The sequence below is a fragment of the Giraffa tippelskirchi genome, chromosome 13 (assembly GCF_054371585.1).
Source record: "Giraffa tippelskirchi isolate mGirTip1 chromosome 13, T2T-mGirTip1v1.2.pri, whole genome shotgun sequence".
Lineage (NCBI taxonomy): Eukaryota > Metazoa > Chordata > Mammalia > Artiodactyla > Giraffidae > Giraffa > Giraffa tippelskirchi.
Window position 1 is genome coordinate 13725966 of NC_137287.1, and position 9808 is coordinate 13735773.

The window sequence follows — 9808 nt, forward strand, 5'->3', positions numbered from 1 at the left end:
CATGAGTGCTTGGTTAAGACAGAAAAGGCGTCAAATCCATGCAATCAAATGTTTCCAATGACAGAACACATTCACATAACTTCTGTTACAGGATATTTTTTATAATTGTCCTACTTTGTTCCTTTTTTTAATCCAGATTTTATTCGGATTTCCTCAGTTTTCGCCTAATGTCCTTAATCTTTTCCAGGATCCCCTCTAGGATACAACATTACATTTATTTGTCATGACTCCTTAGGTGCTTCTTGGCCCTGACAGTTTCCCACACTTTCTCTGTTTTTTTTTGTTTTTGTTTCTAATTTTTTGGATGCAGCATGTGGGATCTTAGTTCCCCAACCAGGGATCAAACCTGTAGCCCCCTGCATTGGAAGCGCAGTCAACCACTGAACCGCCAAGGAAGTCCCTATTGTTTATTGTCAACCTCTTATGTATGGGGTTTGGTACTAGTTGAGGCTTCGGTTATGTATCCCCCTCAGGTAAGGGGTGCATGCATGCGTGCTCAGCTGCTCAGTCATGTCTGACTTTTTGTGACCCCGTGGATTGTAGCTTGCCAGGCTCCTCTGTCCATGTGATCCTCCAGGCAAGAATACTGGAGTGGGTTGCCATTTGCTTCTCCAGAGGATCTTCCTGACCCAGGGTTCCAACCTGTGTCTCCTGCATTGGCAGGCAGATACTTTACCACTGAGCCACTTAGGAAGCCTAGGGGGTGACTGCTGTTTATCTAAAAATACATCATTGTCTCACATTGTTGTAAGACAGATACAGGTTTTACTTTGTAATGCTCAAGTCAATCCAACCCCCAGGACACACTAAGAAATCAGATGTGCCTACTGCTTTCTCTCTGTAGGAAGTATTTTGTGGGTTGTTCCATTCAAAAGATTTATTTGGAGGTAAACAATTATGGATGCTGTAAATGTGAATTCCTTTGGCATCCACATCAAGTAAAAGAGCTACCTAGTTTTATTTTGCTACAAAATAATAAATCATGGTGGATGTTAAATAGAATTTCCACTAGACTATGGAGGCAGAGAAGAAAAATATTAGAAAGCCTTCTAATTTTACTTCCAGGCAAATAATAGAGACGGACTGTCTTTGAAAGTGAAAGTGTTCAGTTGTGTCCAACTCTTTGTGATCCTGTGGACTGTAGTCCACAGGGATTCTGTCTATGGGATTCTCCAGGCAAGAATACTAAAGTGAGTAGCCATTCCCTTCTCCAGTGGATCTTCCTGACCCAGCGATTGAACCCTTGTCTCCTGCATTGCAGGTGGATTCTTTACTGTCTGAGCTACCAGGGAAGCCCTTATATCTTATTTACAGATTGCCTCAATAGAGCGTTTACATGAGAAAGTGAGTTGGAAGTGTTCTGGAGCAGAGGCTGGGGTTTCTAGAATCATCCTTGCCCTGATCCTCCCTAGTATCTCTCAGGAGCTGTGTAACCAGAACAAAACAGGGTCTGGGGCACAGAGCCTGAAGTTGGTCATGGGTCACCAGGGGCTGCCCTGGCTTGCCTCATGGAGGGAGAGGTGGCTGGGGAATTTTGGAACGTTCTCCTGCCAGAGCCTTGGTTACCACATTGCTCTTAACTAAGTCCAAGCTTCCCAAACCTGAACAGCTTCCAAGAAAAATAAACTGCCCGAAGGGAGCTGTTGTAAAAATTTCAGGTTCACTGAAATGTGCGTCTATGAGTGACAAAAACTTTGGGGATTTTCTTGAGAAAGCCTGGCTCAGACTTTCACTGTCCCATCAAACCCTGGGCCCAACTGGACTAGTGGTGAATGCCTGTCCCCATGAGAGTCGACTCCCCCACAAGGAGAGGAGCAACTGGGGTCAGGGCCCCAGAACCTCAGCCCCCTCCTTCCTGCTGCTTCCCCAGGAGGGAGGTGGGACTAAGGGGTAAAAGGGATCCTGGGGTCAAAAGGCAGGTTCCAGCACTGCCAACCGCCAGCCTTGGCAACCTCTTGCTTCCCATGAGGGACTCTCAGTTGCCCCCTCTTGTGGATGGGGGTTAGAATCGCCACACTACCTTTCATGCGAAACTGTTACATGCAAGTCATTTTGAACTTGGTACGTGTTGCTAACAATTTATGAGCCCTTTAACCTCTGCGCAACTTGTCCTTGGACCTTTCCCAGTGGCTCAGCAGTAAAGAACCCGCCTGCCATGCAAGAGATGTGGCAGGAGTCGGGGATTCGATTCCTGGGTTGGGAAGATCCCCTGGAGAAGGAAATGGCAACCCACTCCAGTATTCTTACCTGGAGAATCCCTTGGACAGAGGAGCCTAGCGGGCTACAGTCCATGGAGTCGCAAAAGAGTCAGAAACGACTTAGGGACTAAAAACGACAAGAAGAACTTGTCCCCACACAGCTCACAGGGAATTACAAAACGTGTGGCAATGACACAGTGCTGAGATGCACCTTCCATCCCCAGTCCCTGAGGAATCCACTGGGCTGGTAAACACTAAGTGTCCCTGGAGAAGCCCCCCGCCCCCGCTTGGTCCTCAGGCCACCTGCAAAACCACCTTTAAGCCGAACACACTTTTTCATGACCAGTCTTCATTCTAACCCCAACCTCCCAGAAGTCCTGTGATGGGACAGGGACTGGAAACCGAGGATCATATAAGGTACAGAGATCACAGGCTTACTTGAGCAAAAGATAAGAAGGGACCCTAAAGAAGGAATGTGGTACTTCCCTGGGGGTCCAGTGATTAAGGCGTCACCAACCAATGCAGGCGGCGCGGGTTCGACCCCTGGTCAGAGAGCTAAGATCCCACATGCCTCATGGCCAAAAAAGCAGAACATAAAACGAAATAATATTGTAACAAATTCAGTAAAGACTTTAAAAATGGTCCACGTCAAAAAAAGTAATAAAAAAATAAATAAAATTTAAAAGAAAGTGATGTCCTGAGGGAACGGTCTTCCCAGTCAGAGAGCACTTCTGTGAGCCTGGACACCTGAGGTCAGCAGAATGTCCCACCCAGACAGGCACTAAAGAGGAAAAAAGACCTCGATGTTTTGTTTTTTCTTTGCAAGGACGCTCCCTGCCCTTTGACCTCTGTCACCCTAATTGTCTCCGGATGCAGGTTACTCCTAGAACTCAATGCAAACAGCCGTAACCTTTTCACATGAAATGATCCATAAATATATTTCACAAGCAGCCCCTCAAACCACCCTGAAAAGAAAAACTCAGGCACACATGGAAAAGTGCATGACACCTCAAGTCAGATGAGGCTGAATTTTCATGAAACACGCTCCCAGTGAGAGGGAAGGAAAGGACGCCAGATATTTCTAAATCTCATGCAATTTTCAAATTGTTCATCTCGACTTCATCCCTGTAGAACAAGTCAGTGATTATACTTGCTGTTTCCCAAGGTCTCGGGCCCAATCTCCATCATTTTGTTTTCAAGCTGTTATTTTGCCCTTAAAAATATGCCTGAAATGATCTGAGCTTCAGTGGTGCCCGTTTTGGATTTTGTTTTAGTTTAATAGGTCTAATACTTTGATATTCATGAAGTCTGTGAAGACATTTTTATATTTCACATGAAATGGGTCTCCCATGGGAAAAGGGACAGGGAGCAGCTATGCTGCCAGGAACACTGCTGCTGCTGCTCAGTCGCTTCAGTCGTGTCCGACTCTGCAACTCCATAGATGGCAGCCCACCAGGCTCTGCTGTCCCTGGGATTCTTCAGGCAAGAACACTGGAGTGGGTTGCCATTTCCTTCTCCAATGCATGAAAGTGAAAAATGAAAGTGAAATTGCTCAGTCATGTCCAACTCTTAGCGACCCCATGGACTGCAGCCCACCAGGCTCCTCCGTCCATGGGATTTTCCAGGCAAGAGCACTGGAGTGGGGTGCCATTGCCTTCTCCTATTCAGTTACTAAGTCAATCTAACTCTTTTTGACCCCATAGACTGCAGCACGCCAGGCTTCCCTGTCCTTCACCATCTCCTGGAGAAATTGCTCAGTCATGTCCAACTCTTAGCGACCCCATGGACTGCAGCCCACCAGGCTCCTCCGTCCATGGGATTTTCCAGGCAAGAGCACTGGAGTGGGGTGCCATTGCCTTCTCCTATTCAGTTACTAAGTCAATCTAACTCTTTTTGACCCCATAGACTGCAGCACGCCAGGCTTCCCTGTCCTTCACCATCTCCTGGAGTTTGCTCAAACTCATGTCCACTGAGTCAGTGATGCCATCCAACCATCTCATCCTCTGTCGTCCCCTTCTCCTCCTCCAATCTTTCCCAGCATCAGGGTCTTTTCCAACGAGTCGGCTCTTCGCATCAGGTGGCCAGGTATTGGAGTTTCAGCATCAGTCCTTCTAATCAATATTCAGGGTTGATTTCCTTTAGGATTGACTTATCTCCTTGCTGTCCAAAGGACTCTCACGAGTCTTCTCCAACACCACAGTTCAAAAGCATCAATTCTTCGGTTCTCAACCTTCTTTATGGTCCAGCTCTCACATCTGTACATAACTACTGAATAGCTTTGACTATGTGGAACTTTGTCAGGAAAATCAAGTCTCTGCTTTTTAATATACTGTCTAGGTTTGTCATAGCTTGTCTTCCAAAGAACAAACATCTTTTAATTTCATGGCAGCAGTCACTGTCTGCAGTGATTTTGGAGCCCAAGAAAATAGTCTGTTGCTGTTTCCATTTTTTTCCCCATCTATTTGCCATGAAGTGATGGGACAGGATGCCATGATTTTAGTTTCTTGAATGTTGAGTTTTAAGCCAGCTTTTTCACTCTCCTCTTTCACTTTCATCAGGAAAATTACCCCACCATCAGCTTCAGGAATGTTAATTTTCTCTGCACTGCATATCAGAAGCATAAATTTTTTAAGGAATTATAAATTTCTGGTGTGTCCGGAAGAGTTTGCATGTAGTAACATTAACCTCATGTTTAATATCACAAAAGCTAAAGTATGGATCAAACAGACCTGCTTCTATCACTTAGTAGCATGAAGCCTCCAGAAGGTTCCTTAACCTGCCTAAGCCCTGGTTTCATCATTTAAAAAAAGTTGGAGTTCTCATCTTTGGACCGAACTCTCAACTGAAGACCTACTTTGTAGTCTTTATTTCTGCCTTGATATGATTGCTATTATCAAGGCTACTTGCCTATCATGGAATCAGGTCCAACACTGGATGGGCCATCCAATAATAACCAGACAGCAGTAACTTAGCAGCAGCAGCAGGTACCAGGCACTTCTCATTTCTTAGTGTGTTCTGGGAGTGAGTAAGATTGACCTGAACATTATAAAGTCTGTATCTATCCCTTGACAATGAGATGTGATGCAATGATGTGTTTTTATATATGCAGTAGGGCTTCCCTGGTGGCTCAGATGGTAAAGAATCTGCCTGCAATGCAGGAGACCTGGGTTCAATCCCTAGGTCGGGAAGATCCCCTGGAGAAGTGAATAGCAACCCACTCCAGTATTCTTGCCTGGAAACTCCCATGCACAGAGGAGCCTGGCCGGCTACAGTCCATGGGGTTACAAAGAGTCAGACACAACTAACACTTTCACTTTCAGTCACCCCTTACCTGAGGGGGATACATCTCAAGACCCCCAGTGGATACCTGAGACCTGGAATAATACCAACCCCATATGCACTATGATGAAGTTTAATTTATAAATTAGGTACTATAGGAGATTAACAATAATTAATAATAAAGTAAAACAATTATAAAAAAAGATTGTAGTAAGTTATGTGAATGTGTCTGACTTTCAAAATACAAGATTCTAGTGTGTCTGTGTATGTGCGTGTACACACACATAATATATGTCATATCTTCTTTATCTATTGATGAACATCTAGATTTTTTATCATATCTTGGCTATAGTAAATAATGCCGCCATGAACATAGAAGTCCATGTGTCTTTACAAATTAGTGTTTATGTATTCCTTGGTGGATACGAATATGTGGTACAGCTGGATCATATGGTGGTTCTATTTTTTTTTTACAGATAATTGTTTAGTTTTTATTTCATAATCATAAATTTAACTTTGCGATCCAGCTAAACTTGGAGGGGGATAAGGAAAATATGGAACCCAAAGAACTGTAGCGAGAGCACAAAGATTATAGGATATTTTGAGCAGATGGGGGTGAAGGGGTGCTCTCCTGGGCTACCGAAGGAATGGTCTGGTGATTAAGTAAAACACAAGTCAAATTTATTAGATTTGTCCACAGTCAGCAATGGTGATCTTCTTGCTGGTCTTGCCATTCCCGGACCCAAAGCGCTCCGTGGCTTCCACAATATTCATGCCCTCTTTCACCTTGCCAAAGACCACATGCTTGCCACCCAACCACTCAGTCTTGGCAGTGCAGATGAAAAACTGAGAACCATTTGTGTTGGGGCCAGCATTTGCCATGGACAAGATGCCAGGACCTGTATGCTTCAGGATGAAATTCTCATCATCAAATTTCTCGCCATAGATGGACTTGCCACCAGTACCATTATGGAGTGTGAAGTCACTGCCCTGGCACATAAATCCCGGGATTATTCTGTGAAAGCAGGAACCTTTATAACCAAATCCTTTCTCCCCAGTGCTCAGAGCACGAAAGTTTTCTGCTGTCGTTAGAACTTTGTCTGCAAACAGCTCGAAAGAGACGCGGCCCAAGGGCTCACCATCGACAGCGATGTCGAAGAACACGGTGGGGTTAACCATGGCTAGAGAGAACGGAAGGCTCCGGGCTGGTGGCGTCTGCAAGTGGTGGTTCTATTCTTAATATTTTTGAGGAATCTCCATACTGTTTTCCATAGTGGCTGCACCAATTTACATTCCCACCGACACTGCATGCAGATTCCCTTTTCTCCACCTCCTTACCAATACTGATTTCTTGCCTTTTTGAGAATATCCATTTTAACAGGCATGAGGTGATATCTCACTGGGATTTTGACTTGCATTTCCCTAATAACTAGTGATATTGAACACCATTCATGTACCTGTTGGCCATCTATATATCATCTCTGGGAAAAATGTCTGTTCAGCTTCTCTGCCCATTTTTTAATCAAGTTGTTTATTTTTTCTCATTGATTTGTATAAGTTCTTTATATATTTTGAATGTTAACCCCTGATCAGATAATATTGGGCTTCCCTGGTGGCTCAGACAGTAAAGAATCTGCCTTCAATGCAGAAGACCAGGCTTTGATCCCTGGGTCCGGAAAGATCCCCTGGAGAAGGGAATGGCTACCCACTCCAGTATTCTTGCCTGGAGAATCCCATGGACAGAGGAGCCTGGAGGCTACAGTCCATGGGTTTGCAAAAAGTTGAACACGACTGACCAATAACGCTTTCACTTTCATATGATATTGGGTTGGCGAAAAAATTCATTTGGCTCTTCTGTAAAATAGCCAAATGGACTTTTTGGACAACCCAATATATCATTTGTAGATATCTCCTCTCATTCTACAGGTGGTTTTTTTTTTGTTTTATTGACGGTTTCCTTTGTTTTGCAAAGCTTTTTAATTTCATATAGTCTCATTTGTTTATTTTTGCTCTTGATTCCCTTGCCTGAGGAGACATATCTAAAAAGATATTCTTAAAACCGTTATCAAAGAATGTATTGCTTATGTTTTCTTCTAGAATTTTATGGTTTCAGGTCTTCCATTCAAGTCTTTAATCAATTGTAAGCTGATCTTTGTGTATGGTGTCAGATAGTGGTGTAGTTTTAATTTTTTGCATGTGACTGACCAGTTTTCCCAAAACCATTTAGTGAAGAGACTATCCTTTCTCCATTGTATGTTCTTTGCTCTCTTGTTAAATATTCGTGCCCATATATGCATGGGTTTATTTCTGGGTTTTCAATTCTATTCCATTGATCTATGTATCTGTTTTTCTGCCAATACCATGCTGTTTTGGTTACTGTGCTTTTGCAATATAGATTGAAATCAGGGAGTGATTTGTCCTTTTTTCTCAGGATGACTTTGTTTGTTTGGGGTCTTTTGTGGTTCCACATACATTTTAGAATTTTTTGCTCTATTTCTGTAAAAAATGTCCTTGAGATATTGATGGTGAATGCATTGAATCTGTAGATTATAAAAATGTCCATATCACCTAAGGCAATGTTAATTCTTCTAATCCAAGAGCACAGGTATCTTTCCATTTATTTGTATCTTCTTTAATGTCTTTTAACAATGCCTTATAGTTTTCAGTATACAAGTCTTTTAACTCCTTGGTTAAATTTACTCCTAGGTATTTTTTCCTTTTTTGTAAATGAAAGTATTAATTTCTCCTTCTGGTAGCTCACTGTTAATGTATAGAAATGCAATATATTTTTATTTGTTGATTTTTTACCCTGTGACTATACTGTATTTGCTTATTTTTTCTAATAGACTTTCAATGGAGTCTTTAGGGTTTTCTATACATAAAATCATGTAATCCTCAAACAGTGACAGTTTTACTTCTTCTTTTCCAATTTTGATGCCCCCCTCCCCTCCGTTTTTGACTAATTGCTCTGGGTAGAAATTCCGACATACGTTGAATAAGAATGGCAAGAGTGAACATTCTTTTCTTGTTCCTGATTTTAGAGGGATAGCATTCAGTTTTTCACCACTAAATATGATGTTAGCTGTGGGTTTGTCATATGTAGCCTTTATTATGTTGATGTACATTCCTTCTATACCCACTTTATTGAGAGTTTTTAAATCATAAACTGATGTTGAAGCTTGTCAAATGCTTTTTCTGCATCTATCGAGATGATCATATGGTTTTTATCCTTCATTTTGTATATGTGCTGTAGCATATTGATTTTGCAGATGTTGGAGTATCCTTGCATCTCTGTGATAAATCCCACTTGAATATGATATGTGATTTGGTTTGCTAATATCTTGTTGAGGATTTTTGTATCTGTGTTCATCAGAAATATTGGCCTGTAATTTTCTTTTTTTGTGTTGTCCTCATCTGGTTTTGGTACTAGGGTGATGTTGGCCTTATAAAATCAGTCAAGTTTTCTGGAGGAGTTTGAGAAGGCATTAAATCTTTGAATATTTGGTATCCTTCACCCGTGAAGCTTTCTAGTCCTAGAGTTTTGTTTGGGAGGAGCGTTTTGTTTACTATTCCAATCTCTACACTAGTGTCGGTCTAGTCAGATTTTCTATTTCTTCATGATCCAGTATTGGATGGTTGTATGATTCTAAGAATTTGTCCATTTCTTCTAGGTTGTGTGATTTGTTTGGCATATAGCTGTTCATAAAGCTGTCTTAATCCTTCATATTTTTGTGCTATTTATTGTTATTTATCCTCTTTGCTTTCTAACATTACTTGTCATAGACTTTTTACTTTTTCTTACTGAAGCTAGTTAAAAGTTCATCAATTTTGTTTATCTTTTTTTAAAAAGAACAGATACTAGTTTCATTGATCTTTTCTATTGGCTCTATTTTATTTCTTCTCTGATCTTTATTATTTTCTTCCTTCTACTGACTTCTGACTTCATTTGTTCTTCTTTCCCTGGTTTCTTTAGTTATAAGGTTAGATTGTTTATTTGAGATTTTTCTTGTTTATTGAGGTAGGCCTGCTCAATAAATTTCCCTCTTAGTACTGTTTTTCTTGCATCCCATAGATCTTGTGTTGCATTTTCATTTGTCTTTGAGTAATTTTTTATTTCGCCTTTGATTTTTTTCATTGACTCAATAGTTGTTCAATTGCACGTTGTTCAATCTCCACATATTTGTAATTTTTTCAGCTTTCTTCTTGTGGTTGATTTCTAGTTCATACCAGTGTGATTGGAGAAGATGCTTGATATGATAGCAATCTTCTTAATCTGTTCTGTGTCCCAATAAATGGTCTGTCCTTGAGAAAATTCCATATGCACTTGAGAA

At 41.6% G+C, this 9808-nt stretch overlaps 1 pseudogene across 1 annotated transcript; it reads right to left on the reverse strand.

Moving 5' to 3' along the window:
• Nucleotides 1-5939: 5939 nt before the first annotated feature.
• On the reverse strand, nucleotides 5940-8612 carry LOC145532627 (peptidyl-prolyl cis-trans isomerase A pseudogene; annotated as a pseudogene). The gene has a single exon (XR_014073440.1). The product of XR_014073440.1 is annotated as a peptidyl-prolyl cis-trans isomerase A pseudogene (transcript).
• Between the last annotated feature and the right edge of the window lie 1196 nt (nucleotides 8613-9808).